This window comes from Lithobates pipiens, unplaced genomic scaffold, assembly GCF_037356315.1.
Source record: "Lithobates pipiens isolate NorthernLeopardFrog02 unplaced genomic scaffold, aLitPip1_a1.2 Scaffold_41, whole genome shotgun sequence".
Lineage (NCBI taxonomy): Eukaryota > Metazoa > Chordata > Amphibia > Anura > Ranidae > Lithobates > Lithobates pipiens.
In genome coordinates, this window is record NW_027507861.1 from 4,132,905 (window position 1) to 4,142,090 (window position 9,186).

Here is a 9,186-nt window from a genome sequence, read left to right on the forward strand (position 1 = left end):
ATTGTTGGCTATATATAAGTGGTAGAGGTGGGAAGGGTTATATAGCAATTGATACTTGAATGTTGCGGCGGGGGGGTGGAAGATAGTAAAAAGCTGAGCCTAGGTTCCCCTTTTCTCACCCCATACCTCCCATTCTCTCTTAAATTAAGAGAGCGGTATCCCATGGTATCCACTTCTTTTGGTAAAGGGGGGAAGTGCTGTATTCTGACAGCCCTCTGTGACGGCGGTAACATTTCCGCCATTTTGTGTTTGTACCGGGGGTCTAAGTACGTTGCCACCCAGTACTGGTCCTTGACCCTTATGCTTTTTATACGGGGGTCCCTATTAAAACACTGGAGCATGAAGGCCCCCATTTGCACTAAACTGGAAGTGGTGTGGTGGCCTGGCTCCTGCTCATCATCCAGGATAATGTCGTCCTCTTCATTCTCCTCTCCCCATCCACGCACAACAGGGATCCCAGAAAGGTTTAAAGCATGCTCTTCTTGCTCCTCCTCATCCGCCCCGGCACCATCCTCCTCTGACTCCTCTTCAGACTCCTGTTGTTGACTTGTCTCAGATAGAGTAGCCCCCCCCAGGAATTCATCCAGCATTGCGACTTCCTCATCTTCCCGCTCCTGCTCCTCCACAGCTTGATCAATGACACAACGCAATGCACGCTCCATAAAGAAGGCATAAGGTACCATGTCACTGATGGCGCCATGGCTGCGACTGACCAGTTTGGTGATCTCCTCAAATGGCCGCAGAAGTCTGCATGCATCGCGCATGAGCAGCCACTGGCGCGGTGAAAAAAACCCAGCTCCCAGAACCTGTTCTGCCGCAGAGTTCATATAGGTAGACGTTAACTGCACGTTTCTGCTGGAGCAGCCTATCAAGCATATAGAAGGTTGAGTTCCATCGCATCGGGCAATCGCAAATAAGACGTCTGACCGGTAGATTGTGTCGCCGCTGAATGTCAGCAAGGTGAGCTATGGCCGTCTTCTGAAATGGGCCGAGATTTTCCTTGCCTGCCTCAAGATGTCCTGGACCCCAGGGTATTTGACAAGGAATCGCTGCACGACCAAATTTAAGATGTGTGCCATGCATGGCACGTGCGTGATTTTGCCCTGTTTCAATGCGCTAAGCAGATTGGCACCGTTGTCACACACCACTTTACCAACTGTCAAATTGAGCGGTGTTAGCCACTGATCTGCCTGTGAACGCAAAGCTGAAAGGAGTGCCGGGCCAGTGTGGCTCTTGGCTTCCTGGCACAACAGACGCAGCACGGCATGGCAACGTCTCACCTGGCATGTCGAATAGGTTCTGGGGAGCTTGGGCGGCGCAGCGGAAGAGATGCTAGCAGCGGAAAAGGAGGAGTCAGCCTAGGAGGAGAGGGAGGAGGATGGAGTAGGAGGAGGAGGAGAAGAAGAGTCAGGCCTGCATGCAATCCGTGGCGGTAAAACCAAATCTACACGGGTGCCACGGGTTACATGCTTGACGGCCGTCAGAAGGTTCACCCAGTGGGCAGTAAAAGTGATATACCTTCCCTGCCCATGTTTGCTAGACCACTTGTCTGTGGTCAGATGTATCTTGGCACCGACACTGTGTGCCAGAGATACATTCACTTGCCGCTGAACATGGCCATATAGCTCTGGGATGCCCTTCTGTGAGAAATACTTCCTTCCTGGGACCTTCCATTGTGGTGTTCCAATGGTCACAAATTTGCGAAAGGCCTCCGAGTCCACCAGTTTATATGGCAGTAGTTGGCGGGCTATCAGTTCTGACAAGCCAGCCGTCAACCGTTGGGCAAGAGGGTTATACGGCGTCATCATTTTTTTACGCTCGAACATTAGGCCCACGGAAGCCTGCCTTTTTGCAGAAAAACGTGAGCTTGGCGTGATGGAAGGTGGAGTGGAGGACAATTGTGAGGAGAGAGGAGAAGGAGAAGTAGAAGACGAGGCTGGACGGTGAGAGCCTGCAGTGTGGCTTTGTGTGTTCCGTTGCTCCCACTGGGCTCGGTGATGGCTGCTCATGTGCCTTCTTAAGGCAGTCGTCCCTAGGTGAGTGTTGGGCTTACCGCGACTAATGCGTTGACTGCAAAGATTGCAGATGGCAATTGTCGGCAGCGGACACGTTAAAAAAAGCCCACACTGCGGAGCCATGTGCCGGAGTCCTGGGAGCGCCAGATGTGACCGTACATGGTCGATGACTCGCTCCTGATACATTTGCAGTCTGCTTTGTCCCTCCTGTGCAATGTAAGTTATTCCTGCTTCTCCTCCCTATCTGCTGGTCCATATCTCCTTCTGAACTCCCCTCCTCTTCCTCTCTTGTGGGCACCCACGTGACATCACTAGACACGTCATCATCAACGTCACCTTCCCCACCGCTATAAGTAGAGATCTCGGAGTAGGCAGCAACACCGGGGACCAACCTCCTCCTTGGGCTGATCTGGGTACTGTCGTCAGACTGCTGAGTATCGGTTGTTGCTACCTCCTCTTCCTGATTCAATGCCAAGAGTGGCTGCGCATCAGAAATGTCTTATTGATATGGATCGGAAAATAATTCCTGTGACTCAAGCGGAAGGTATGAGGTGGTGGTGGTGGTGGTGGTAGTGTCTTTGGGGGTGCACATAGCAGAGAGTGAAGAAGAGGGTGCAGATCGAGAGGATGAGGAGGGTGCAGAAGAGTAAGGCTGAGCGAGCCACTCAACCAAGTCTGGTGCGTCCTTTAAAGTAATTGAACGCACCTTCTGCAATTTGCCACTTAGGCTCAAGCCTGTTGCTCCTGCCCTACCCCTACCACCCCTGCGGAAGGGCCTGCCTCTTCCTCTGCCTGTCATTTTTTTAAATGACCCTGTGACAAAACTCTCAGTCCCTATACCGATGAAGGACTGCTGCAGTATAGGGCAGCGGTCAGCAGTAGTGCACCTCAACCCTATGTATTGTGGACCTATACCAGTCCTTATAGAATGGCAGACTGTACCTCACTCAACCCTATGTACTGTAGAACCCTATACCTTACCAGTCCTTATAAGGACCTTTGTGGAACAAGTAGGTTGTGAATGATTAGCAGACTGCAGCAGAAGGGCAGCAGTCAAGTATAATATTCTTTCTATATTTGGAAGAAAGAATATTATACGTGTACAAGCCTATTACCATACCACTGATACCAGTCCTGAAAAGAACCTTTGTGGAACTAATAGTAACAGCTACTGATTAAACTGACCCTCACTGCCTCACACACTGCTTCCTGCCTGTCCCTATATAAACTGACAAAACAGAGGCTACTGGAACAATAACTGGTTACTGGAATAGCACTTTTGTGGACCTGATAGTAACAGCTAATGATAATGACTAAACTGACTGTCCCTGTAGCACACACCGTCCTGTCCCTTTCTCTAAACTGACAAAAGACACTCAGGCTGCTGCAAAAATCAGTAGCTCAGCAGTGCCTCAAACCTATATCCTGAACTACACCTAACACCTATACCAGTCCTGAAAAGAACTTTTGTGGACCTAATAGCTAGCGATTTGGGTCACTGCAATCTCTCCCTGCTCCACACAGCAACCTCTCCCTATAGTGACAGAAGAAAGAATGTAAAATGGCCGCCGGATTGGGTCTATTTATAAGTTAGGGGGAATGTCCAAGTGTCCATGTGCTGTAATGTCTCAATTGGCTGTCCTGTACCCCATGATGGATGTGTCATCATAGGTCAAAGTTCTTTTACACAGAAAACACGGAAGTACGCCGGGCGAACGGCGGCAATAGTCCGCCGATCGGGCGAATCGCGAACAGCCGAAATTCGCCACGAAACGACCGCCGGGCGAACCGTTCAGCCATCACTACTCAGTAGGACGGCTGTGTGGGAGATCCTGAGGCCAACAGTCAAATGTGGTGACCAATAGGAAAGTGGACCGGATGATGGATGGAGAAACATGACCGAGGGAAAAGGGATAAAGGTCCCGCAGCTCAGACACGAGATCAGTGAAGGATCCTCAGTAACGTAAAAAAACACAAAGTAGTCAAAATCCGGGAATACACAGAAAAATCATCCACACTTCCATTAACCCCTTCCATATCGGCCACCCCTCCTCCTTCCATACCGGCCACCCCTCCCCCTTCCATACCGGCCGCCCCTCCCCTTCCATACCAGCCACCCCCCTTCCATACCGGCCACCCCTCCCCTTCCATACCGGCCACCCCACCCCCTTCCATACCGGCCATCTCTCCCCCTTCCATACCGGCAACCCTTCCCCCCTTCCATACCGGCCACCCCTCCCCCTTCCTGCCCAGGACAATTCTCGGGTTTCAGCACTGTCACACTTTGAATGACAATTACTCCGTCATGCAATATTGTACACATAAATAGAGCTTTTTTGGGGGGGTATTTAATCAGCTCAGGGGGTTTTATGTTTTTCAAAATAACCAAAAAAAGACCAGTTTCTGTTATATAATTTTTTACAAATTAGTAATTTTTCTTCTGCACCGATGAGGCGGCACTAATGAGGCTGCTCTGATGGGCACTGATGAGGCTGCTTTGATGGGTACTGATGAGGCAGCACTGATGGGAAGTGATGAGGTAGCTCTGATGGGCACTGATGAGGCTGTTCTGATGGGCAGTGATGAGGCTGTTCTGATTGGCAGTGATGAGGCTGTTCTGATGGGTACTGATGAGGCAGCACTGATGGGAAGTGATGAGGCAGCACTGATGGGAAGTGATGAGGTAGCTCTGATGGGCACTGATGAGGCTGCTCTGATGGGCAGTGATGAGGCTGTTCTGATGGGCAGTGATGAGGCTGTTCTGATGGGCACTGATGAGGCTGTTCTGATGGGCACTGATGAGGCTGCTCTGATGGGCACTGATGAGGCAGCACTGATGGGAAGTGATGAGGCAGCACTGATGGGAAGTGATGAGGCTGCTCTGATGGGCAGTGATGATGCTGCTCTGATGGGCAGTGATGAGGCTGCTCTGATGGGCAGTGATGAGGCTACTCTGATGGGCATTGATGAGGCTACTCTGATGGGCAGTGATGAGGCTGTTCTGATGGGCAGTGATGAGGCTTCTCTGATGGGCAGTGATGAGGCTGCTCTGATGGGCAGTGATGAGGCTGCTCTGATGGACACTGATGAGGCTGCTTTAATGGGCACTGATGAGGCAGCACTGATGGGCAGTGACAAGGCTGCTTTGATGGGCATTGATGAGGCAGCACTGATGGACACTGATGAGGCTGTTCTGACGGGAAGTGATGAGGCTGCTCTGATGGGCACTGATGAGGCTGCTCTGATGGGCACTGATGAGGCTGCTCTGAAGGGCAGTGATGAGACTGCTCTGATGGGCCTTAATGAGGCAGCACTAATGGGCACTGATAAGGGGCTGCACTGATATTCAGTGCACTGATGATCAGTGTAAACAATGTACTCACAGTGCCCTAACGGACCTACCAGTTATCACCTCTCCTTTCCTCATGCAGAGACAGTGCATTAGGAAAAGAATGCTGATAACCAGGCAAGTCTGTTTATATGTGACCAGCTGTGATTGGACACAGCTGATCACATGACAAAGGGCAAGTGTGATTGACCCTTTACTACAATCTGTGATCACAGAGTACAGCCAATGCGTGTCCCATGGAGATGGCAGGTGGCGTGTGTGTGAGAGGATGTCTATGGAACTGGAGAGCCAGGCGGAATGCTTCCAGCTGTAGCGTGGTTGAGAAGTAGGTAAAGTGAGGAAGGTGGACCTTGGTGGTGAAGGAGAAAGGCTGGGTGTCAGGATGAAGGAAGAAGCTGCTAGGAGAAGACAGCGGTCACCCCATGGAGCGGTCATCCCATGGAGCGGCCACCCCATGGAGCGATCATCCCATGGAGCGATCATCCCATGGAGCTGTCATCCCATGGAGCTGTCATCCCATGGAGCGGTCATCCCATAAAGCGGTCACCCCATGGAGCGGTCATCCCATGGAGCGGTCACCCCATGGAGCGGTCACCCCATGGAGCGGTCACCCCATGGAGCGGTCACCCCATGGAGCGGTCACTCCATAGAGCAGTCACTCCATAGAGCGGTCATCCCCTGGAGTGATCACCCCATGGAGCGATCACCCCATGGAGCGGTCACCCCATGGAACGGTCACCCCATGGAACGGTCATCCCATGGAACGGTCATCCCATGGAGCGGTCATCCCATGGAGCGGTCATCCCATAGAGCGGTCACCCTATAGAGCGGTCACCCCATGGATCGGTCACCCCATGGATCGGTCACCCCATGGAGCGGTCACCCCATGGAGCAGTCACCCCATGGAGCTGTCATCCCATATAGAGGTCACCCCATGGAACGGTCATCCCATAGAGTGGTAATCCCATGGAGCGGTCACCCCATGGAACGGTCACCCCATGGAGAGGTCATCCCATAGAGCGGTCACCCCATAGAGTGATCACCCTATGGAACGGTCATCCCATGGAACGGTCACCCCATGGAGCGGTCATCCCATGGAACGGTCACCCCATGGAGCGGTCATCCCATAGAGCGGTGACTTCATGGAGCGGTCACCCCAGGGATGAGCTTCGCGTTCGAGTCGAACATACGTTCGACTCGAACATCGGCTGTTCGCCCGTTCGGTGAATTCCAAACGTTATGGGCCGTTAGCGCCAAATTCGTGTGGCGCTCACGGCCCACAATGCACATCATCGCAGTGCATTTCTGGCTCATGATTGGCCAAGCATGCACTGTGACCCTGCAAGCTTGGCCAATCACAGCGCCAGCAGCGAGGAGAGCCATGATTGGCGACAGGCAGGATGCCTGTGGCCAATCATAGCTAAGGCTGTGTAGTACACGCCCCACACTATATAAGGCCGCCAGCGCGGCGGCCTAGTGTAGTGTGTTGGCGTCTGAAGCAGTTAGTGGGTGTTCTGTGTACCTTCAACACAATACACACCGATCGTTATCGGCCGATTTTCGATCTTGCTCTTTTGTAGTGGTTGTTGTCTGCGTGCCCTGACCGCAGTATACACCGCTATATTCACCTCACCTATATAGCTAGTGATCTATCTTTTATAATAGAGCTTGCAGTCAGTAGTGTTAGGAGATAGTGCGTGCTGTCTGCATGCTCTGTACCCAGTACATACCGCTATATCCACCTACATAGCTCTTCTCTATTTGAGCCCACTTACCATCTGCAGGAGTTATTGGAAGTTGTGTGTGCCTCCAGCACAGCACAGTATACATCTGTATATACCCCTTTATCACTGGTGTTCTATAATAAAGGCATCTGCAGGAGTTAGTGGGTGTTGTGTGCCTCCAGCACAATATACACCTGTATCTACCCTTTATTGCTGTTCTCTAATAGAGCCATCTGCAAGGCTTAGTGGGTGTTGTGTGTGCCTCCAGTACAGTATACCCCTTTATCTCTGCTGTTCTATAATAAAAGCATCTGCAGGAGTTAGTGGGTGTTGTGTGACTCCAGCACAATATACACCTGTATCTACCGTTATTGCTGTTCTCTAATAGAGCCATCTGCAGGGCTTAGTGGGTGTTGTGTGACTCCATTACACTGCTGTTTTACCCAACTCCCTTCAGGCCATTACCATGTCTGGAAGGCCAGCAAGGAGAGGCAGACAGGCGCGAGCCGATAAAAGAGGGCAAGCAGGCTCTGTGTCTAGAGACAACAGTGCTGGTCGTGGACGCGGTGCATTGTCATCATCAGCACGTGGCCATGGGACACGCTTGTCCTTCTTTTTGGCAGTTGGACATGTTGAACCGCAACATGCCAACGACTTGGTAGAGTGGATGACAAAGCCCTCTTCATCCTCCTCATCCTCTCTCACCCAGTCTCAGGGTACTAGCAAAGCAGCTGCCAACGCATCGTCTTCCCTCCTCTCAATGTCATCATCAGTGACTCCTTCCCTAGACCCACCACGTCCTCCTGAGGAGTCTCCTGAAATCTTTGAGCACAGTGTTGGGTACATTCTCCAGGAGGATACCCAGTGTTTTGTAGGCTCTGATGATGACACTCAGCTAGAGGAAGGCAGTAGCGTGAGCACAGAGAGAGGGGAAGCTCAAGAAGGACAGCAATCTGGAAGTCATGTTCCACAAGCTGCAGCATACTGCCAGGTTTGCTACAGCGATGAAGAGGGAGGGGATGATGAGGGCACTGACTCCACGTGGGTGCCTGGTAGGAGAGAGGAGGAGGAGAAGGAGGAGGTACATGTCCAACGAGGCAGGATGCCCTCCGGGGGCCAGCTTAGGGGCAGCACACCAACTCAATCACACCGCAGAGCTCCGCCTGTGCAGGGCGCTGCCTCTGCGCGTTATTCTAAAAGTTCTTTGGTGTGGGCCTTTTTTGAGACGAGTGCATCAGATCGCACCGCTGCTATTTGCAACATATGTCTCAAGCGTATCTCGCGTGGCCGAAACATCAGCCGCTTGGGCACCACATGCTTGACCAGACATATGTTGACCTGCCATGCAGCTCGTTGGCAAGCGTACCTCAAAGACCCACACCAAAGAACAAAGCGGACCTCTCCTTGCTCCTCATCAGCTGGCATCTCCAACCCCACTAGACCTTCAGTCCTCTCTGAAACCTGCTCTGAGAGGAATGAAGGTGTAGAATTAGGTGTGTCACAGCCAAGTGCTTCCGGGAACTCTGCTAGCGGTACACCCACGTCCGATTATAGCAGGCAAATGTCCCTGCCCCAGCTGCTGGACCGGCGAAAGAAGTTCACTCCCAGCCATCCACATGCTCAGCGGTTGAATGCTAGCTTGGCTAAATTGCTAGCACTTCAACTGCTGCCTTTTCAGTTGGTAGACTCGGCCCCCTTCCGTGAGATTGTACAATGTGCGGTTCCTCAGTGGCAGGTCCCCAAACGCCACTTTTTCTCACGGAAGGCGATTCCCGCTCTCTACCGGCATGTGGAAGGCAATGTCCTTGCCTCGCTGGACAGGGCGGTCAGCGGTAAGGTGCATATTACCGCTGACTCATGGTCCAGCAGGCATGGACAGGGACATTACCTGTCTTTCACGGCCCATTGGGTCACTCTTCTGGCAGCTGGGAAGGATGCAGGACAAGGTGCAGTAGTGTTGGAGGTTGTTCCGCCACCACGCCTCCAAAATGCTACTATTGGTTGTGACTAGGGATGAGCCGAACACCCCCCGGTTCGGTTCGCACCAGAACTTGCGAACGACCCCCGCGTTCGGTACGAACGTTAGAACCCCATTGAA